Genomic DNA, 24,598 nt, shown 5'->3' with positions numbered 1-24,598 from the left:
AGACACATGAAAAGATGCTCAACATCCCTGGCTATTAGGAAAACACAAATCAAAACCACAATGAGATATCATTTCACACCCACCAGAATGGCCATTATCAATAAAACAGAAAACAATAAGTGCTGGAGAGGATATGGAGAAAGAGGCACAGTTATTCACTGTTGGTGGGAATGTAAAATGGTACAACTGCTGTGGAAGGCAGTTTGGTGGTTTCTCAGGAAGCTAAGTATAGAATTGCCATATGACCTGGCAACACCATTGCTAGGTATCTATTCAGAGGACATGAGGGCAAGGACACAAATGGACATTTGCACACCAATGTTTATAGCAGCTTTATTTACAACTGCCAAGAGATGGAAACAGCCCAAATGTCCATCAATAGATGAATGGCTAAACAAGCTGTGGTATATGCATATGATGGAATATTACACAGCTGTAAGACAGAATAAAGACACAAAGCATGTAACAATGTGGATAGACCTTGAGGACATTGTGCTGAGGGAGATTAACCAGAAACAAAAGGACAAAAGCTGTATGGTCTCATTGATATGAACTATAACATTAATAAATGAACTTGGAGAATTTCAGTTAAGAACAGAGGTTATAGAAATAGGGTAGAGATTGGGTAATTGGAGCTGAAGGGATACAGATTGTGCCACAGGACTGATTGTAAAAATTCAGAAATGGATAACACAATACTACCTGATCGTAGCACAATAATATAAATACACTGAATGAAGCTGAATGTGAGAATGATAGAGGGAGGAGGGCTGGGGCCACATATGAAACCAGAAGGAAAGGTAGACCATAAAGACTGAGATGATACAATCTAGGAATGCCTAGAGTGTACAATGATAGTGACTAAATGTACAAATTAAAAAATGTTTTTGCATGAGGAAGAACAAAGGAATGCCAATATTGCAGTGTGTTGAAAATAGATGATCAATCATATTTTAAAATTTCAACTTCTGTGAAACTAAAGCAAGAAATGTTTATTTGGTACAAAATTTATATTTTGACTAGTGCATTTCCTAATTTAACTTATATGGACCATTTAATTGAACACCAAAAGTACATGGAACCTTGAGTAGGGCATGAGATTTTGTAGGTTTATCCAGAGCAATGCCCTGATAAATCCCAGAGTGATTTGAACAGTGAATAAAAAAGTATTTGCTAAGCCCCCTTGGGGGAATGGGGAGAAAGGGAGAAAATTCAACTTCCCCATTTGGAGAATTCCTGATATTCTTGCAAGCAGTGGGGACAACCAAATCAATAGGCCGAGCCCTCAATCTTGGGGTTTGTTCCTATGAAACTCATCTCCACAAAGGATAGGCTATGCCTACTTAAAATTATGCCTAAGAGTCAACTCCAAAGAACGTCTTTTGTTGCTCAGATGTGGCCTCTCTCTTCTCAGTCAACACGGCAAGAAAACGTACTGCACTTCCCCTCTCTACGTGGGACATGACTTCCAGGCATGTAAACCTCCCTGGCAATGTGGGACAGAAATCCTAGAATGAGGTGGGACTCAGCATCCAGGGATTGAGAAAGCTTTTCTTGACTGAAAGAGGGAAGAGAGAAATGAGACAAAATAAAGTGTCAGTGGCTGACAGATTTCAAACAGAGTCAAGAGGTTATACTGGAGGTTATTCTTACACATTATGTAGTTAACCCCTTTTTAGTTTACGGTGTTTTCGAGAGGCTAGAGGGAAGTGCCTGAAACTGTAGAGCTGTGTTCCAGTAGACATGTTTCTTGAAGATGATTGTATAATGATATAGCTTTTGCAATGTGACTGTGTGATTGTGAAAACCTTGTGTCTGATGCTCCTTTTATCTATGGTATGGACAGATGGGTAAAAAAATGGATAAAAATAGACAAATTATAGGGAGAACAAAGGTTAAAATAAATTGAGTAGATTGAAATACTAGTAATCAATGAAAGGGAGTGTTAAGGGGTAGGCATGTATGAGTTTTTTCTTTCTTTAGCTGGAGAGATGCAAATGTTAAAAAAAATGATCATGGTGACGAATATACAACTGTGATGATATTGTGAGCCATCATGTCAAGAATGTTTTTATGTCAAGATTGATTGTATGTCAAGAATGTTGGTATGGTTGGTTCGTTGTTCATAATAAAGATATTTAAAAAAATTTCAAAGCACATTGCAAACAGGCAGATTTCTAAATGTGAAGATAGATATGTTATATAGATAGTAAATTTTCTATTGTGACCCCATTATTTGTTGCTGGTTCTTCAATGCTTCTGTTTAGATTGTAGGTTGAAGAACTCATATTCTGACTGGTCTTTTCCATCTAGGACTTATATCTTGGCTATAGATCTACTTTCTGAATACATATGCCTGCAAGTCAGTTCCCGTAGCAAGAATATCCTGCTTGGGCTCCCATAGTTAACTGTATGTCATTGTTTAAACTTGTGGGTTTATTTGGACACTTGATTCTAACCTTCCTATAGATTGGACCATTCAACCTACTTCATCTCTTGACCAAGCCCTGGTTAGATAACATGCTGTTATGGATTATAGTTGTGTCCACTCAAAAACAATTTGTTGAAGTCTTACTTCCCAGTACCTCAGAATGTGACCTTATTCAGAAACAGGGTTGTTACAGATGGAACTAGGCAAGTTAAAATGAAGTCGTACTGGAGTAGGGTATGCCCTTAATCCAATATGACTGGCGTCCTTATAAGAAGAGGCAATTTGGAGACAAAGACAGAAGGGACAATGCTGTGGCTGCTAGAAAACCGCCAGAAGCCAGAAGAGGCATGGCACAGATTCTTTACTATGGACTTGGAAGGCAGCACAGCTCTGCCACAATCTTGATTTTGGACTTTGAGCTTCCGGAACTGTGAGACCATAAATTTCTGTTGCTTTATGCCCCTCCCTCCCCTTCACCCCCACCCCCCATCCCCGGTTTGCGGTACTTTGTTAAGGTAGCTTTAGCGAAATAAGACAAATATTCCCTCCCAAAAGCCTCAAGTTGAGACTGGAAGTACCAATAATTATGGGGCTGCTACATATATTTTTTCCTGACGATATTTATTCGTTTTAAATTGGGTGCAATTTAAACTGCACAATCTCAGGAATAGAGCCTGATGAATTTTTCATATATGGTTACATATCTGTTTAACCACCATGAGATCAAACACACAGAGTACTTTCATTATCCTGTACTAGTCAATATGATGTCAGTATTGACGAGCTGTGCCTCCTACCTCTCCAAGGGAGCCATGAGCCTGTGGACAGAAAAAGCAACCTCAGCAGCCTGTTTCACAGTTAAATGAGGAAATATCATTTCCTCAGTTAAGCAAGGAGCCTAGGTTATACCTACCAGACTACTCCCATCTCTGAATCCAAGACTTGGTTCCACCCCTGAGCATACCTCCACCCCAGCTGGGAATGCCAGAGGCATTCTGTCTTGAATGGAAAGTGCCAGCTCTTCCAACAGCATCTTCCGGCTTTACCACTCTTGCTGCAAAATCCTGACAGCATACCACCCCTGGCCCTGAAATGATGGGCTCAGGAATAGCTCATTTTGAATGTTTTCTCAGGATCAGGGAAGCTTTGCTACAGGTCTCAACAGTGCCCAGAGAAATCCTTGGGGGCCTCAGAGGCCTGCTTCTCTGTGATAAGGATATGAGGCCTAGTCCCATATCCCTGAAACCCAGCTGCTCCTAAAATCTCAGTATCTGTGCTTATTTGCCCACCTAAACAAGCTTCCTCAACTATCAAAGACTACTCCTTTCTCTCTTGAAACCTAAAGCTTATCTTTGCAAATCCACAAAACCCGACCCTTAGAAATTCTTCAACACCACAGGGAGAGACCAAGTTTCAGACACTTACCTGTCTCTTTATATCTACTCCAGAATTACAGGAGTTTCCCTCTATCACTCTCACTTAAAAAGACCACTAAATCTTTTTTTTTTCACTAAATCTTGAGAAGTCTGTCTCCATGGTCCCCCAGGATTGAATTAGCCAAATACTTGGAGTTAAGACTCTTGTCCTGGAAGTTTTCTTTAATCTAGAAAAACCAGTGTAGGATGCAGCTCTGAATGTCAGGAGTCCTGGGAAGCTGGACTAAAATAATGGACAGCCACTGACCTCCTGGATAGCACTAAGGTTCCAAATGGTCAAGGAGCAGGAATTCTTTTGTACCTTAGTGCATTTGGCCAAGATTGCCAGTTGTGCCTTATTATCTGTTCTACCCTATTTTCTTGTGAAAGAACTCCTGAATTTTAGCTGGGCACATGGCTGCTCAGAACAGATTACATCAGCCAGTCTTCCTTGCATCTAAGTGTGTCCACAGTCTTGAGTTTTGCTCTTGGGATGAAAGCAGAGTGATACATGCAACCTTGAGTTTGTACCTTTAAAGGGAAAGAGCATGCCTTCCACTCCCTCTTCTCCATTTTACTGCTGAATATAATAAGACACCTTGGACCATGATGACAAGTTCCACAAGCTAGGGTGGCAAAGCAATGAGATGGCAGGAGCCTGGCTCCCAGCCATTGCAAAGCTCCCTATTGCCCTTGAACTGCTTACATTCAAACTTTTTTTGTGTTAGGGCAGCCAAACTAATACTGCACAAGGGATAGAAAAGTCTGTTAATTAACTAACAGTAATATAGACTCTGGTATGAAAAAAACAGGCTGAAAGTATGATTTCCCTGGAAAGTGCCAGGTCTGGCTCCAAATTATGATGTCAAATTTACTCTCATACCCTATTACCACAGTTACTGGACACTGCCCCAGTCAATGCTCCTGTGACTGAGTTCCCTTCTGTGGTTCAACACGGGGTTATTGGAGGCAACTCTGGATTCTGAAAAACTTTCCTAGGCAAGTTTCATAACACAGTGGCATGGGGTGACAGTCCTTTGCTTTATTGTTGAGGCTCTCTCCTGGCTTCTGATGGAAAATACGAACTGGATACTTAGACTTCAGGAATCATTGCAGTGACGAGGAACAATCTCTTTGATCCCAAAAGCCTTTGGGGTGACCACTGATTTAGTGCTGTGCAAGCCATTCTCTGGTGAGCATGATTTTTTGCCTGAGACTGGCATTTGAGAAATTCTCTATACTCAAGAGGAAATCTCCTTTATCAGTAGATAGCTTGAAACTGATTCTGGTTGCCATAGGCACTCTGTAGATTTTCTCTATACCCAAATAGTTCCAAAACTGATAAATATTGTACTTCTGCCTGTTATTTTTAACATTCTCAGTCAATTAGTATTTTAGAAACCTCTACCAGTCATTACTAGTTGGAATCATCGATCCCTGACTACATTTTGACAAAGTGATTACTGGAGGAGTTAGACCTGGAGTGAACTTGAGAGGTCACCTCGTGTGCTGGTTTGAAACTGTTATGTACCCCAGAGAAGTCATGGTTTTCTAATCCGGTCTCGTTAGGGCAGACCTATTGTCGGGTGGGGCCTTTTGATTAGGTTGTTTCCACGGAGATGTGGCCCGCTCAGTTGTGGGTGGGATCTTTTGATTAGATGAGGATGTGACTCTGCCCTTTCAAGGTAGTTCTTAATCCACTTACTTGATACCTATAAGAGGGAGACATTTTGAGGAGAGCAGACAGATGCTTGGAGAGCCGACACAGAGTATGGAGAGATGAAATCAGACATGGACCTTTGAGGATGTCTGGAGACAGCAGAAGCCCAGAGAAGAGATGCCTGGAACCAGGAGCTGAAAGCAATGAAACCTGGGAGCAAAGGGCCAGCAGACACTAGACATGTGCTTTCTTATGTGACAGAGAAACCCCAGATGTGATCTGCCTTTCTTGAGTGAAGGTATCCTCTTGCTGATGCCTTAATTTGGACATTTTCATGGCCTTAGAATTATAACTTGTAATTTAATAAGTCCCTTTTATAAAAAGCCAACCCATTTCTGGTATATTGTTTTCCAGCAGCATTAGAGAGAACGGAAACACCTTGGCTACCAGTTTTCACATACCCTTCCCCAATTTTCAAACAAACTACCTCTGGCCCTGATATCTATTTTACATAGTGCACGTTCAAGGAAGATTTTGTTTGATTAAAGAGCTCCTCAGCTTAAAAGAAAAGTTTGAAAATAAAGGTCTGGTCCATACACTCTAAGGTTCAATGAGATTAAGAGACTTTCCCAAGGTAGTTTTTTGACTGAGTAGAGGTGGGAAGAGAATAGAAATATATCCAACAGGACAGAAATTGTGCCTAGTACCAGTCATGATATGCATGGATTCTTTCATTTCTTCAACATATATGCATACAAAATTTAACTGCCAAAGAGATTTCACTTACAAAATTGACCAATTGGTCTCTAGCTCCTACCAGCTTGAGAAGGAGAGTGGAAAGGACTCAGAAGAATAAGACATGTTCTGGTGAATAACTTCATCTTTGTAAACAAGAGATCAACAGTAACAAAAAAAATTGTCCTCCTTCCTGCCTAAAGGATTATACATGAGATACGGTTACTTTGAGGAAGTGTATGGGGATAGCCAGTTCTTTCTGAAGAAAAAAAAATACCAGAATTTCAAAATATTTATGGAATTAATAGATTGTGAAATACAGTATATTAAAAGAAATTTGAAGTTGAAGAAGGCATAGGCCATGTTTGTAAGAAGCTTATCATACAGCAAGGGGCTAAGACAAGCATACAAATAACTGTGGACTAGGTAATACAAATGCTCTACAGACACGAGTAAAACAATAGTGCTAAAAGGTTTTTAAGAGTTCAAAGGAGGAAAAGATCACATTTAGTTGGAAGAAATCAAGAAAGCCTTTTTTTTTTAACATGGGCAGGCACCGGGAATCAAACCCAGGTCCTCGGGCATGGCAGGCAAGCACTCTTACCTGCTGAGCCACCATGGCCTGCCCTAAAGAAAGGCTTTTTTAAAGACTTAAAAAAAAACTGTTTAAAGGAAGAGTGCTAGGCATATGCTTTGAAGGGTAGATAGATTTTCAACAGGTAGAATTTGGAGAATTAAGGTGAGAAGCCCACAGCGAGGAAAGAGGAAAACATGCACAAAGACACTAGAGGGGACAATCACAAGTTGCATTTTGGAATGTTGCGTTTAGGTAGAGGATAGGTTGTAGATGGTATGGTAGTTTGGGAGTAAAGTCTAAAAAGCAGAGTTGGGACACACTGTGGAAATAGGCTAGAATGGCCAGCTGTAGAGCTTATGCTCTTCTCATTAGAAAAACAAGGGGGAGTCTTCAGAGGCTTTTTTGAGCATTGGTTTTTTGAGGCAGATTATGTGGATGACCAGTTTCTCTGCAACCAGTTTCTCTGGGGAGGGTGCTCCATGCTCTGTTAACCTACTTACACTTTAAAGGTTCCCTGTTTAAAGGATTTAGGAAGATCTATCTTATAGATTGTTCCCTCTCCTCAAATGTCTCATTTCGAGGGGATCCATATGGCTGTATCAACAAGGCAACTTGGCGTAATAAACTTAAAGATTTGTGCAGTGGAATGGGTATAAAATGAATTAAAGCTAGGATAACATTTAGGTATCTATTAGGACAGTACAGGTAAAAAGTAGAGGCCAGGACATCATGAGATTAGACAGAGTGGAAAAACAAATTGGGAGTAAAAGGCACAGACTTTGCAATCAAAAGAGGGCAAAAAAAAGAAAAAAACAAAAAACAAAGAACGGAAGGCATAGATAAGCAGACTGAGCTTACAATCTTGAGTAATTGGGAGAATGATAGAACTATTCACAGAAACAGCATAAATTAGGAGGAGCCAGATCGGAGCTGAGCTAGCCAGAGATTGTGGGTTTAGATTAGGATCTGTTTTTTTATGATACCAATGACCATTGGAGTCAAGTTATTCATCAGGCAGTTGGATTAGGTTATAGCTAGGGCTACATTCCCAGGAATCATGCATAATCGTGATAAATCCATGTAAGAGCCAGAGGAACAGGAGCTCTGAAAGGAGCCCTTTGAAGGTAAAGCCTGGGGAGATGGCTATGCTTAAGAACAACATGGAGAAGAGACAGGGATAGATTGATTAGAGGAGTAAGGTGAACTAGACTTTATTGTGCTCTCGAAACTGAGGGCTGCCAGATAGCTCACGTTTGCTCCTCTAGATTCACTCCCCAGGACTCTGACCAGGAACACTGAAGTTTTTCCACTCACAACCAATATCTTCTTTTATTTTCCAGAATCAACAGTAAAATTTAATTTCAGCCATATTCTACCCAGTCATTGTAGTCCTACGCAGACCCTGTCATGCAGTTGAATAAGAAGGACTTTTGGTAGTCAAACTAAGCTGCACTTAGACCTAAAATCAACCCCACGATGTTTGGTAAGGATGCTGAGCTAGGCAAGAAGAAAGTGAGCAGCCCACAGATAAAAGGAGGCCGTCTCTGAGTCTCTCAAGAGTCTACCGGATAATAATGAAGAGTCCTTCATTATTATCTCTCTTTCCCCTCATGTTTTAATCCACACAGCAGAAGCTATCTAGCAACCACCTATAGTTGGCCTAATATTGTTTTGAGAATGATTTCTGGCATAATATTGTAGGCATATTTTGCACTCAACACATCTGCTATTGGTCTTGCGTTGATGTGGGAAACTTGGTCCTAGGGATTGGGTATCTGCCTTCTATTTTCACTTGCAGACTCAGCATTATAAGTGTTGGAATTCTTTGACCTAATCATTCCACCTACTTAAGTTATTGGTGATTACTTGCAGTTTCCCAAAGTGAGTGGATGCCTTGGGTCTTAAATACTGACTCTCACTGGCTCTCTTTGTCTGGGGCTGATCTTTTAGTTGTGGATCTTCTTACATCCTCATTCTAGAATCACGTAATGGCTGTGCTCTGTGATTCTTAGCTACAACCTAACTGTGCAGATCTGTCTTCATTCCTGAGCCTGACAGGACATAATATGGCTCATTTCATTGCTACACAAGCCTCCCAAGAGATTAGTGGTATTAAGTACGATTTTCACACTACGTTTCACAATACTGTGAACATGTACATTTTCTATACATTAATTTAGTGAGTAATTAGCCTCATTTTACCAATAGAGGCACAGAGTTGTTAAGTAGCTTTCCTTAGGTAACTCAGTGGTAAAGATGGGAGAACATACTTTTTGATAGGGAAATGATTACAAATACAAATTACTGTACTGCAAATAAGGGTGTTTGAAGAATTCAAGGAATCCAAAGTAAAAAATAAACTATTTCTGACTGGGGTGGTCAAGGATTAGGGAGGAGATGGGCCGTATGGGGAGAAGTGGAATTCTTACAGGTCTTGATGTGCCTAGGAAGTGGAGAGGCAGGCTTAGGTGGGCTTTGGGTGTGTTTTGATTTGCTAAAGCTGAAAAATGTAATATACCAGAAATGGGTCAGTTTTTACAGTGGAGATTTATTAACGTACGCGTTTACAATTCTGAGGCTATGGAAATGTCCAAATCAAAGCATCAACAAGATGATACCTGGTTTCTGAAGATGGGCTGCTGGCAATCTCAGCTCCTCTGGCACATGGGAAGCACATGGCACATCTGCGGGTCTCTCCCTTCTCTCCTGGTTTTTGTAGCTTTCAGCTTCTGATTGCTCTGTCTATGGATTCTCGAAATATAAAGACCCTCACACATCTGTGAAGTCACCAAATCTGTGCAGCTTGATTATTCTCTCAGGGTTCTGAGATGACTTCTCTTCTATAAAATCTATTTTGCTCCAGCCAAAAACTAAAGGACAAATACTGTATGGTCCCACTGATGTGAACGGACATTCGAGAATAAACTTGAAATATGTCATTGGTAACAGAGTTCAGCAGGAGTTAGAAACAGGGTAAGACAATGGGTAATTGAAGCTGAAGGGATACAGACTGTGTAACAGGACTAGATACAAAAACTCAAAAATGGACAGCACAATAATACCTAATTGTAAAGTAATCATGTTAAAACACTGAATGAAGCTGCATCTGAGCTATAGGTTTTTGTTTTGTTTTGTTTTGTTTTGTTTTGATTTTACTATTATTACTTTTATTTTTTTCTCTATATTAACATTCTATATCTTTTTCGGTTATGTTGCTAGTTCTTCTAAACCAATGCAAATGTACTAAGAAATGATGATCATGCATCTATGTGATGATGTTAAGAATTAATGATTGCATGTGTAGAATGGTATGATCTCTAAATGTTGGGTTAATTTCTTTTTTTCCGTTAATTAAAAAAAAAAAAAAAAAAAGAGAAGGGATAATTGGAGATGAAGGGATACAGACTGTACAACGGGACTGGATATAAAAACTCAGAAATGGACAGCACAATACTACCCAATTGAATGCAATTATGTTAAAACACTGAATGAAGCTGCATGTGAGGTATAGGTTTTTTGTTTTTGTTTTTTTTGTTTTTTTTTCTTTCTATTATTGTTTTAATTCTTATTCTGTTGTCTTTTTATTTCTTTTTCTAAATTGATGCAAATGTACTAAGAAATGATGAATATGCAACTATGTGATGTTATTAAGAATTACTGATTGTACATGTAGATTGGAATGATTTCTAATTGTTTTGTTAATTCTTTTTTTAATTAATAAAAAAAAAAATTCAAAAAAAAAACAACAACAAAAAAAATCTATTTTGCACTTGTGCTGAAATGTTTCTAATGCCACTTTTGCATCAACTTCCAGAGTTTCAAAGGAAGGTCTTTATAAATTAAAGCATAAGCATCTTTTGTGAGGGTACGCAAGCTCTCTTTTGTTGGCATCCACTCATCAAGTCTCTTATCCAAACCTACATCATAACAGAAGGCTCTGGCAATAAAAGGCACTTCTAGAGTTCTGACCCAACTGTCCGCATATTCATCGTTGAATGCCTTCTCTATTACACAACCCATCATCATGGCACAAGATCACCAATAAGCCTTATTTACCGCTTCTGGATCACGATCTTTGAAAGAAAGAAATTTAATTTCACAGAACTTGGTCAAAGGCTTATATATGTCCAAGGGCTGTCTGCCCACAAAAGCCAGAGTGGACTTTCTGTAATACCACTCCCTTAAATGCATGGCACAACTATAAGGAGTTGAAACATTTTTATTCATCACAAAGACAGTGCCGTGGTCAGATTTCTCAACATGTTTAATGTCAATCTTCTTAGTTAGGGGAGTTAATGACAATTGCCTGTTTTTCTCTTTATTAAAGAGCTCATTCCTCATTTCCACCAGTTTGGTTGGTGAAAGCTGACAAGCTGGCGATGTTGCTATAAACCCTCCATTGAGGCCATGGGTTTGTCTCTTTTAGCTTCTCTCTCTCTTTTAGCTTTTTCGTGTCCTTCTCTCTAAGCTTCTCTGGCTTTTCTCTCTGGGGCTTTATTCTGTGTCTTCTCTCTGTCTTTTATCCTCTTATAAAGGATTCCAGTAAGAGGATAAAGAGCCACCTTGTATGAGGTGAGTCACATCCCAGGTTAGGATCCTACTCACTGAAATATCCTGCTCACAAAGGGTCCACACCCTCAATCCATCTACACCCACATGCATGGATTAACTGATCTTTTCTGAACATGATCTTTTCTGGGGTACATGCAGCTTCAAACCATCACGGGGTGCTGGGCTTGAATGATTGGCTTTTATACAATATGCGTATAGCAGCTGGGACACAGAAGACACTCAAATTTATAATTTCCTTTCATCCACAGAAAGATTTTGAAATTTATGGAGTAAATTAGGGAGCAGGATCAAAGCAATGCTTTTGGAAGATTTTTTGGTAGTAGTGGTATGATGTATAAAAAAGGAATAAAACAAGGAGACGGGATATCAGTTAGAAATATATTGCCATGGATCAGGCATGAGAGAATACTGTGTCAGGTATGATTACATGCTTTTGATACCTTATCTCCTTTAGTCTTCGTGACCACCCTGTGAAGTTAAGTACCACTCGATCGATGAAAAAAAATTGAGATCTCCTACCCCCACCACCATCCCTTCCCTCCAACTTAACTTGCCCAAGATCTTCTAACTAGCTAATGGTGAAGGTGGGATGCAAACCCAAGTAAGCCTGCTTCCTAATGAGGGAGGTAGCAGTAGAAATAAGAAGTAAGTACAATAAGAAATAAGTAGAAATAAGGAAGGGGGATGCATTCCAGGAACATTTTGGAATTGAAAGACTTTGGTAACTTATTAGACGTGCTAGTGTCAGGCAGAGACAAAGATAACTGCAAGATTTTTGAATCTCGATGGATTTTTAAGCAGGAGAAAACTGTGGACCATCAGGAAAATATAGGGTAATCTGTATTAGAAGCTGGTTTTAGACAAGTCAGAGAGTTGAATTTTGGGATTTGTTCAAGAAATACTCATTTAATGTTGACTGTGTGCCAGAAGACGAGGCTGGAGAGGGGTTTAAGAAACATTCCCATAAGTTCCAGGAGAGGCTGCTTTTGAGAGTCTCCAAAGAAAAGTGTGTGCATACAGGATGCAAAGGTATAGCTAGAAAACAGAGAATATTGAATCTTTAGGAATGCAAAGATATAGGCAGAAGGAAGAGGAACCAAGAGAGATAGGGAGCTAGGATAATTGGCTGTCACCGAATCCAGTTTGCTAGATTTTGTACTTTGTGACTCACTCTTTGAAAAAAAGAATGAATCAATATAGTAGTATTACTGCTATATTTGGAAGTTTCTTATTAATGGTGATGTTTCCTAATCCTATTTGTGATGAAAGCATTCAATCATTTGAATCCTCACCTGGCACGTGCGGCAGCTGACAGGATTTTGATTTGAAAAACTGAAAGGGTGACTGGCATTCTTTTACTTTTTCAGTTCCTTTTGTTTCTGGCTGCTTAATTTGTACTTAGGAAAAAAAATGTGTTATATGCACCTGTGATGAAATATTCTATTTTTCCCACAGGCACTAACCTCAATCTTGTTCGGATTCATTTTTTTTTTTAATGTGTAAAACACTAGGATTAATTCAGCATTGACTTCTGGGTTTATAAATCCTTAAAAGAAGTAAAACTGGCTTTTCCTTTACATGTTCAAAGGGCTCAGTGAATTATAGTTAAAAGTGAGTTACATAAGCAAGCCCTCTGTGTGCAAATAAATTGGAGATTTAGCTGCAGAGGCAGAAGTCTCTTCTTTACAGAAAGAATTTAACTATTCAGAAGGTCCCCTGTCCGCACCGAGAGGCGTCAGGCTTAGAGACCCCATGTAAGCGCAGTGCCTCCCACAAATGGCCTCCATGGGGCCTGCAATCTGGGCCTCATTTTCCCCATGGCACATCAGCAATAAGCACCTCGGCAGCTGCGATCTCCACTGAGCAAATGTGTTTTAATCTGGTCAGACCTCCTCAGCATCTCCCCATTTTATGAAGTGTCCCCTTACACCATCCCTTTCCTAAAGGATTGTCCCTCCTATACCTACAGCTTTGTCTAAACAAATTTAACGATAGAGAGAACATGCTTTCGATGTGACATTTTATCAGCAAGAAATGTCTTCTAATATAGGATGGATTCCAACCTCAAGATTTTTTAATTTAGAAATCTCAGGTTTCAAAAAGCATGTTTGTCCATTCTCTTACCAAGTCTAATTAATGTAAAGTGAAAAACCTGAGTGAACTTATGATAGCGATAGCCAACATTTATTGAGAGTCTGCCATATGCCAAGCCCTTTATCTGTTTTTAACTTCTTTAGTCCTTATAACGATTCTATGAGGCAGATACTAGTAGTAGGTCCATTTTACTTAGTCCCAAATCATTTAATTAATATGTTCAGTGTCATAAAACCAGATATAAGCTGTCTGCCTTATATCAAGCCCCTGTACTCCTGTGCCTCTACATTTGTTCACAATGAATATTCATTTATTTGTAATAGTTATGTCCCTTGTGTTTCTCAAGGGTGACAGCATCATTGGAATTTTAGATGGGATAATTCATGGCTGTGCAGGACAGTGCCACCCTTTGCAAGATGTTTAATGTCCCAATCTCCTGGTGCTGAAGGGCAGCAGCTCACTGCCTTCTCTTCACCACTGAGAAACCAAACATACCCTTATACATTTCCAAACGTCTCTAGCTGAGAACCTCTACGGGAAGAGTCTCTAACAATTGAAAAAACAAGGAAGGAAGAAATGTACGTGTGGATATATATTGCAGAACTTTTCTAAAAGTTTCATTCATTTTTATACATTTATAACTTATAACAACTTACATTACTTTAAAGGCACAGCAACACAACCTATAGGTAAAGGAAATAAGCAGGCTATGGAAATAAGGTGCGTCTGCAACGATCTTTACTATTTATGTACAAATAATGCTAAGACTAAAAGCTCTCGGTTAGTTTGACATTCATTATAAAGTAAGATAGACCAGTATTTACACTATCTACCTAGCAAACTTTTTTTTTAATAGCGCAAAGGTAAAATTGACTTTTGTCTGTGCCAAATTTCCAAGAGGCATCTGAAAAGCCATGATTTTTTTTCCTTATATTTATTTTTGGCTGTCAAAATTCAGGCCATGAGACAAATGAGCCTCTTGCTTTTTTTTTTTTTTACAACCCTTACTCAAGAAATAAGTAAAAATATTTAGTAGATTAAAAAAAATCGGGGGGTCTTGAATTTATAAGCTATGCTAGGTCCACTTTACTAGTGGACTTGCATAATTGAACATAAATCTACAAGGCCGTTGCAAAGCTCAACCAGCTGAAATGTGGACTTTTCTTAACTCCATTTAAAAATGACTGCTTTCCCAAGGAAAACACTGAACTATATACTGGAAGGAATACATTCATTTAAGAAAAAGGGTCAATTTTAAGATGTATCCTGAAATAGATACACCTAGAATTTTTTCCCTTTTGGTTCATGTATTAAAATAACCTATCAGTTCTAAACAAAATATTTTATTATCTTATGCTATATCTTAGATATCATTAACAGTAAGGTAACAACGTTTAGGTTTTGTTCTTACCCTCTGTTGCCTATTACGATGTAGTAGATGAGACACCTTGATGTCTCTGTGGACTTAAAATTTAGGCCTTTTATTATTAGAACTATTTAACGATGATGCAGAGATTTAAAATAAGAATTTCCCTTTGATGGCTGTGATATGACCAGACCAACCTACACAGTCCGTGGTAGAGCAAAGTATTGAAATAAATATTATGATTCAGACAAAATGAAAGCAGCTCAAAAAAGCTCCAGTAACTTTTTGACATCTGATTTATTGAAACTGCTTTGAAACATGTTTATACCTAGAAAATAAAGCAGAACATACATAGAAATAGTTTATCCATGATGTAAGTATGTTTTTATTTCAGTTTTTAAATCTACCATGCCAAACATTTTTACTTAGCCTTTCCTTAAGTAAGTGTCTGAGACAGTTAAGAGAAATAGAACATTTGTCTGATCGTGAGGATAGCCGGCCATTTGGGGGCTCTTTGTGTGAAGGAATAGAGCAGTAGACTGTTACTGGACTTAAGGGTGGCTCACTGCCAGGGAAATTTGCTTAGCTTAATCTGTGGAAAGGAACATTCTATTGGAGCTGACTAGTCAATAGTTTTCAGAGTTCTTTATGCAAGTGAGAATGGTATTCCTTATAGTACGAAAAGATATTGTTGGATACCTTAGTGAGAAAAACAAAGAGCACCTTCACTTAAAATAAAAAATTCTGTGTCTGCAAAAGATGGAGGTACTGAGTGACAACAAAAAGTGAAATGGGCAGCAAAGGCTCAAAATGCCAAAAAAAAAAAAAAAAAAGCTTCTATTGTAAATGTACGGCAAATTGGACTGGGAGTTTGGGATAAGGCATTTCATGTGACCAGTCAATTCAACCAATATCTGAGCATATAACCTACAGAGATCAGCAATATTATGAAAGAGAAACTAAGACACAGGTTTAGTGAAATGCTTCGACAGCCTATTCACATGGAAGAGGAAGAAACAAAACAAACTGGGTACTAAGAGGAGTCTGGAATGACAATCATGAAAAGGTTGAAGGAAACAGAAAATAAATATGGGAATGATAAAGAAAAGATATTAGAAAAGTGCTGTCTGGAGGGCTAAGATGTTGGGAGAACATTTGAAAGAATTAAATGTGTATGTTTGTGGCAGTTGAAGCTGTCAAGAACCTCAGAAAAAGCCATGTCCTTTTAATCCATTCGTGTGGGTGCAGACCTATTGTGGATGGGGCCTATCAATTAGGTTATTTCAATTGAGATGTGACCTGCCTCATTCAGGGTGGGTCTAAATCATCTCACTGGAGTCCTTTTATGAGAGATGAAATTAAGAGACGCTCATAGAGAAAAGTTTAAGAGAAGCTAAGAGAGGACCTCAGAGACTTCAGAGAGGGAGCCACTGAAGCCAGAAGCTAAAATCAAACAAACCAGGAGTGAAGGACCCAGAGACGTCGCCATGTGCCTTTCCATGGAACAGAGGTGTCCCGGATGCCAGCAGCCTGTCTTCAGAGCCCAGGTATCATCCTGTTGATGCCTTCATTTGGATATTTTCTCAGCCTAAGAACTGTAAATTAAAGGCTAACAAATCCACGTTGTTAAAAGCCAGCCCGTTTCTGGTATATTGCATTTCATCAGCTTTAGCAAACAGAAATAATGTTATTTCAGTTATTTTTAATAACTGAGCAAACCCTCCTTCACAGTTAAGCCTGACTTCTAGTAGTGAGAATGTTGCCAATGAAATGATGATGATGTTGACACAATTACTATAGGTAAGAACAGGATATATGCTAAATTGGGGTGGGATAGGGGTTGTAGTTTGGAGCTGGAAAAGGTGGAATTTGGCTAAATGAAATAATTTAAAGGATAAAGGTCATCTAAAATGGGCTTACTTTTAAATGATGGGTTAAATCTAAGCAAAGGAAAAAGATCCAAGAAGATCAAAAGGAAAGAAACATGCACTTGCAATCAAGGGGAAAGTTTGAATGTGAACTTCATACATTGATTTAATTCACCACTTAATTACTTGTTTTTTCATATTACATTGCTCCTATTGTCTTGGGTTGTATTTTGAAAAGCAAATCTGAACCAAAAGTACATTTTATAGGTCTGAAAATTAAAACTACCATATACCTATTAGCATCAAAGTTCACAAAATTGCTACATGAAAAACTAAGAGGCTAAATCATATTCCTGAGGTAATGACATTTTTAATGCATTCAGTAGAGGGACAAACAGAGGCTTTAGAGTCAGACTTGGGTTCAAATTACAGCTTTGCAATCCCTGTATTAGACACTTAGCCTCTTTGTATGTCTCCTTTCTACGCGATTCCCTTCCTTATGTAATAACTACTTGGAGTTTTTGTAAAGATTGAGAAATATGAGCATTTGTAAAACACAGAAGTTCCCACATAGGAGAACTTTTAAATGGCTAGATTCCTTTCCCTTATTACACACACAAACACACACACATTTAGTTCATTTTAAAGAAGATATTTAGAAAAAGGTCTTATGTGATAACTTTTGCTTGTTCATTTCAAAACAATTTATATAATAAAATTCCAGTATAACAAAATATTGAATTGTACTTGAGCTTTTTGTTTTATCATGGGATTGCCTGGTGATGTAATGATGTAGCACATGTTTGAGGCTCTAGGTGCTTTCATATCTATGAAATACTGCTAACATTTTTTATTTCTGCATGTGAAAAAATTGTTTACTTTTTGATAAAATACATATTTCTCATATTTGTCTTTTTCCTTCTTGTTGCTTCACAAAATCAAGCATCTTACATAAAACTTCCAGCATTGCCATTCTAGAGACAATGCCTATAGCAAACTGGAAATTCTTGAGAAAAGTCAGAGACCCAATGGTTCCACAGATACATCTTTTGAAGGACAAGATCTTTACTTAGTGTATGATTGGTACAAATAAATATTTGTGGTGAAATTTTAATGGTTTGACAGATTTTTTTTTTTTAACATGTCACCAATTTGAACATGCTTTAGGCATGATAAAATACATATTTAATGATAAGGTCATATAATAAATAAATATTTTCCAATTCATACAACATAACGGGAGGAAAAGGGTCATTTATATTTAAAATGCTTGAGACTGCAGTGCACATTCATAAATAATTGACCATTGCCCAAAACGATAATCTGGTTAAGCAAATGAGTTTTTAAAGTTGCTGTATTATTTCGGGGGTGCCTGGGTAGTTCCGGGTAGAATGTTTGCCTTCCATGCGGGAGACCCAGGTTCAATTGCTGGACCATGCACCTGCCCCCCAAAAAAGTTGCTGTATTAAACCAACACACTCTTAAATTGTAGATATTGTTCTTCTAATTTAAAAAAGGACAAAAAAAAGAAGAAAAAGTTGCTGTATTAATAATTTAGTGCTAAATAAAAACTTATTTTCTTTTACTGAAAATTATTTTGTTACCACATTGATACTTCCCAGGTATGAAAACATTTCTTCATAACTACTATGAAAGAAATATGGAGATACAATCAGTAACTTTCTTTCTTCCTAAACAGTTTTTCAGTGCCTCCTAGGGGCCGGGCACCTGCTGGGTAGCACACACGCTCTTTTTCAACTTGGTAATAGCCCTACAGTGACAAAGAATGCCAGTTGCCCTCCCCAAATTCATTTTCTCCTTCTTCCTTATTAACTGCCTCATTGGTTGGAGGGATAATTTACCAAGCTCAAAACTACATTTCCCAGCCTCCTTTACAGCTATAGTTGTCCATGTGACCTAGTTGGCAATCAGATGTTAGAGGAAATGGTTAGGAGAGGTTCCAGAAAATCTCTTTTCCTTCCCCTTACTTCCACAGAGAATCAGATAATTGAGGTGAATTAGCTCATTATGAGTTGACAAGTACCCATTAAGAATGGCTGAACAAGGAAGCACAGAGCTTCCGGCTCCTGGTATCACTGTGAGATGGTAGCATGGCCAAATGAGGGCTGGGCTGCCTACCTCTGACATATATGGTAAAAATAACCACTCTTTTCAGGCTTCTTGTTTGAAGGTGGTGTAATGTTCTGATGACGCACCGCAAAGGAGATGGTGGTTCTTTTAATTCACTGTCTGGCACGAAGCAGCCCAGTTGGTAGAAAATAGGAGAACAATTTGACACATAGATATCAGAATAGTGAATGATCTGATTAAAAGTACCTTGAGATCCTTGTATTAAATGGGTTATCTATCATGGGCAAGATACAATGTTAAGGGCTATTTAAACATTTCCCTTAATATTATTTTGATAATTTTTTTTTACCTTGAGCAAGTTTCCTTAACCCTAGTCCTTCGTTTATTCATCTTTAACAAAGATTTGCCCTGAATTATTTCTAAGATTCCTTATGGAGAGAAATAATAAGATGCTACACACATCTGCCTATACCGAAACAACAGAAGCACCAGTGAGGACCTGGCCCCCACGTGCATAATCCCCGGCGCCCTTATGAATACTACTGAGCCATGAATGTTCATAATGCAGAGTTTAATACACACGCCAAACCATCCCTAAGATTTGGAGGGATAGTCTACATACATAAGTAGTAGTATACTCTGTTTTTAGGTTTCACACAAAAGTGCTGAATGGAGACACTGAAAGAATGTGGACCCTGGCCTTCATTTTTACTTTTCTAGATGGATTGTGTTTCTTTAGAAAGAACAAACAAAAGTATACTGTAAATAGAACAGAGGGCTTCTCTAAGAGAGAAAAGCCCTCTTAGCCAATACTGGGTGGTGACTGGCTGATTGAAAAAGTCTACTAAGCTAGAGAAATGAAAAATGATGCATATAAACCATAAAGTTTTTAACTTAAGATACAAATGTATCTCATTTGTCAGTTTTTCAAAGTACAAAATAATTGTAGACTTTTAAGGAAAGTTTGCAGAATTTGGCAGTCATCTTGCTTATGCCTAATTTGAGAGCAATTTCTTTGGTGGCATAGGTATTCACATTTCTTTGGTTTATATAATATTTAATCAGATAATGTAATTACAAGCTCAACTGGTATAAATGGATTTGGGGAAAAATGCCTCAGAAAAAACACATGAAACCTATAGTGGGGACAGAAATTCGCCAGGATATTGAAGAGAACTTTACTAATTTTGAGCCTGTACCTTTACACGTGTAGGATCGTCCATTAATTTGGCAAATTCATTAAAGGAGGGGCTGCTTACTGGAGCCCTTTAAGGGGGAACCATTTTGGAAAAATCTTCTGTGCCAACAGAGCCCACATAGTCAGAGACCCTCAGGGAAGCTGCTGAAGGAGCTGGGAGAGGAAGCTAGCAGATGTCGCCAAGCTAGCAGACGTTGCTGTGTGCCCTCCCAACTGACACAGGTGTCCAGAAGCCAAGTGCCTTCCCAGCTGACAGAGCTATTCTGGCTTCAGCCTTGCTTAAATGAAGGTAACCACTTGGTGGTGCCTTAATTTGGACATTTTCATGGCCCTAGAACTGCAAACTTGCAACTTAATAAACTCGTTTTTTTAAAAGCCATCCTGTTTCTGGTATATTGCATTCCGAAAGCTTAACAAACTAAAACATGATGTTAAATTTTATTCACTATTTTAGAATATGGGTCTTTTAGAACATGGCCCCTTTATCTTTCTTCATCTGTGTTCATGAGCAAATCGCTGCCTTATAAGATATTTTGCTGTCTCCCTGTCATTTTTCTCTGTACCCGGATTTCTACCTTATGTTCATGCCAGGTTCCTACAGTTCTCACAGAGATTGGAGCCCTGCCCCTAACCCTAATTCCCAGGAATGGATCAATCAGACCTACCATAAGACTTGCTCAGTGTTATGCCTCTGGGTTGAGATCCAGGTCCTCATTACATCCTGCTTTGTGGCCTTGGACTATGCTACTTAATATCACTTGGACTTCATTTCCTTTTTTGAAAAAGCAGCAATACTTAGCTTACAGGTCTGTTAGGGGATTAGATGAGCCTGGAAGGTGCTTAGCAGAGTGGCTAGCACAAGCAGACAATAAAATGTTTGTTTTCTTCCCATCCCCACCGCATTCCTACTAGGGGACTCTGAACACTTAGAGGGATGCCTGTTGAATCTCTTCAGAATTGACCACCTGTCTGTCAGAGGCTCCTAAGGAGCCTAGATGACCTGCTGGCTTGTCCATGCCATCCTCCGGCAGCCACTAAAGGGACTGCCGCTTCCCTTCTGCCCGGGCATGTCTGGGTGGCGTCCCATAATTTCCCTCGTCTACACCTCTGACTTTCTGAATACTCGTGTCAGTCATTCAACATAGTTTAAGCATTTACTATAGACCAGGCACTGTGCTAGTTGCTTTGCTCAGGTTTTCATCATTATTTCTGGTCTCAGAGAAGACAGGGTTCCTTCTTCTCCATCCCACTGTTCCCTCTTGTGCCCCTGATCCTGCCCTTTCCTGCCTCCTGAGACAACACTACACAGATTTTACTTTTCTCACACCTTCACCATATTCAAGCTCTATCTCCACCTAAAAATATGTTCACGTTTTTCCTTTAAAAAAAAACAGACAGGCGCTGTTTGGTTCTTTCAGCTACCACCCCATTTCCTTTTTTAATGCAAAAAGAGAAATTTAGATTCTCTGCCTTCAGTCATTCATTAAAATCTCCGGTGATCTAATTGATTTCTCTCCGCATCCCTATTCCAATGAGAAGACCCTTTCAAAAGTCAGCGAGGGCTTTCTTATATCAAATAACTTAGAATTTTCTCAGTATTCACTGTTTTGACATTTCAGCTTTTGAAAAAATATACTCTCCTTTCTGAAATTCTCTTGTTGTTGTGGCAACTCATATTCCTCGTTCTTCACCTTCTTCTCTAATAATCTTTTTGGTTCCTCTTTCTTGTTCTGCCCTCTATGAGGTAAGTGTTCCCCACAGTACTTTTTTTTCCATTTAAAATCTCTAAGTATAATACGGGTTACAGTTCCACAGTTTCAGGCATTTCCCTATGGCCATCCCAATCACTCGAAACCAAAGCGAAGAATCTGCACGGTGATCCAGCGTGACAATCACTTGGGATACCCTAACCTGCCTCCCACTCCTTCCTCTCATTCAGGCAACGTCCACTCTAACTTCCCCATGCTGGAGAAGGGTGCCAACATTACGGGGTGGGGGATGCAACTGGTTGATGTTCTTGGAAAGATCGGTAACTCTGGGTTTCAGGGTTTATTTGGTCCAGGAACAATCTGGAGGTTTTAAGTTTCTGAAAAATAAATTTAATAAGTAAAACTTTTGTAGAGTCTTAGATAGAGCCCTGGGTTTTCTTTAGGAGTTTCAGGAATACTGTTAGTTGGGACTTGGAATACTGTGGCAATTTTGCAATATCTGGCTGAAGTTTGCATAAGAGTAACCTTTTACAACGACCTCTAGACTCTATTTGAAACCTCTTAGCCACTGAAACCTTATTTTGTTACATTTCTTTTCCCCCCTTCCTCATGGCAATTTTTTGGCATTTATCAGATCCCACTCCATGTTTTTTCCACAGGATAAGTTCAAAAGAGAAATACCAAGCTCTATCAAAGAGATTTCCCTGCTTCAAATGTAGTAACATATACATGCAAAACTTAAGTCAACAATTTGACCCCTTTATGGAGGGCTAAAGTAATTAGTAAAGCTATTAAAAAATTCTAGCTGAAACACTTTTGTCAAATTGTATTCTCTACAGAATTTCTGGAAATATAAATTGACTTGACTTCTCAGGTGAACAATTGGTGATATACATTAAAGAGTCCTAAACATGCATCTGATAAATTCCCCTTATAGAAATGCAACTAACTGGAGATGCTCGGAGTCACCTTGGCTCTTCTCTTTTTCTCATACCTGGCGTTCACAGCAACAACAACACACCACTCCTAGTGTTATCCCAGGTATCCCCAAGCCACCAAAACTGCCTGTCTGGGTTGTGGCAATAACCTCCCGATGCTTCTCTCTGTGTCCACCCTGCTCTACTAGTCAATTCTCACAGAATGGCCAAAATAATAAGATCATGCCACCCTTTGCTAAAAGTTCTCCAATGGTTTCCCATCAGACTCAGGTTTGAGGCCACATTCCATTCATGCCCATCAAGGTCCTCCTCCAGTCTCCTCAGAGCTCCTGCTGTCCTTAAGCATGCCGGACCACTCCCAACTCAGCCTCTGCCTGGAATGCTTTTCCCCAGTTATTCACCTGGCTTGCTGCCTCACCTCCTTCAGGTATTAGCACAAATGTCACCATCTCAAGAAGCTGACCAACCCAGTTTGAAACTGCAGTCCAGGGACTGCCCCTTCCCCATTTCACCACTACTTTACTTTATTTTTCTTTAGAACACTTATCACGAAATGACATAATATAGAGCCTACTTATTTACTATCTGTCTCCCCTGCTCCCCAAGGGGTCAGGGATTTTGAACTATCAGGTTCATGGATGTCTCCCCAACATTCAGAGCAGTAAAAGTGTTCAAAAAGCAGTTGTTTGATTATTGCAAATATGGGATGGCTCAACGCATCATTTTTTTCTAAAAGGAAAATCTGAAAATAATCAAAATATCTAGTAATAAGAGGAAAATAAATTAAGGTATATCTATAGGATGACATATTATACATTCAATCATCTTTTTGAAAAATGATATGAAAAAATACTCACCTTAAATGTTTTAAAAACAAGATAGGAAACGATATATGTATATATATATATATATATATATATATATATATATACTAGACCCCAATTGTTTTTTTAAATAGGCTGGGATATAGATGAAGATGTTACCGGTGGCTGTCTCTGGGTGGTGAAATTCAAAGTGATTTTTCTTTTGCTTATTTATTATTTCTATATTTTGTAAATTTTTTGGCCATGAATATGCTCTACTTTTCAATAAAAAAATTTTAATAAGATTTAAAATAGTAAAGATCTGATGAATAAATACTTCATTTGGTATTTCCTCTCTATTCCTCTCTAGTCTCAATGAATTTCTCACTTCAATTAGAGACACGATTTGCACATATCTTTTTGCACTGTTAATACTCTGCCTAATGCCTAGTGCTATGTATATTTCTTCTACAAGGTCATATACTTTCTGAAGGTAAAAACGATGCCTTATTTATAATTTTTAGAGCCTATGACACCTGCCTTGACATTCAATAACTGAAAGAAACAAAAAGGAAAAACAAATCTTTTAATAGTCAAGAATAAAGTATGTATAGTGGTAGTTACTTAGGGAAATCATGAAGTTATTTTCCTCTTATTATTAGATATTTTGATTATTTTTCAGATTTTCCTTTTAGAAAAAAAATGATGCATTGAGCCATTCCATCCATACATTTTTATTTGCAATAATCAAAAAAGAAATTTCCTTTTATTGATCTGACATCCCTTATGACTTTCTTGAGCTTTATTAGAATGATGATTACAAGGAGGTACAGTAAAGACATTTTTAGGTTTGGCCTACCTTTCCGTTGCCTTTATTTACAATACAACTTTGATTCGGGAAAAAAAATCCTCATTTGGGAATGATATTGGATTTCAAAGACTGACATTTTGTGTTATTTAGGCTGGAATAACAAAGAGACCCTGGTGCACATAGATCCAAAAAAACATTGTCATGGCTTAAACACAAGAGGTTTATTTCTTGCTCTTCCTTGTTGTTGGTAAGTCCAATCAGAGGTTTAGGGTCTTAGCACTTTCCATTTATGGCTTCTCAGGTCATAGCATGTCTACCTACACTGACTGT

The 24,598-nt window shown here is 38.5% G+C and overlaps 1 protein-coding gene across 7 annotated transcripts in view; it reads right to left on the bottom strand.

Annotated features, from left to right (window-relative positions):
• Positions 1-24,598, bottom strand: part of LOC143681257 (uncharacterized) — a 57,214-nt gene that overhangs the window by 26,210 nt on the left and 6,406 nt on the right. The window lies entirely within an intron of this gene.

This window comes from Tamandua tetradactyla, chromosome 4 (assembly GCF_023851605.1).
Source record: "Tamandua tetradactyla isolate mTamTet1 chromosome 4, mTamTet1.pri, whole genome shotgun sequence".
Lineage (NCBI taxonomy): Eukaryota > Metazoa > Chordata > Mammalia > Pilosa > Myrmecophagidae > Tamandua > Tamandua tetradactyla.
The sequence above is the reverse complement of the archived record's forward strand: the minus strand, read 5'-3'. Positions and strand labels throughout refer to the sequence as shown.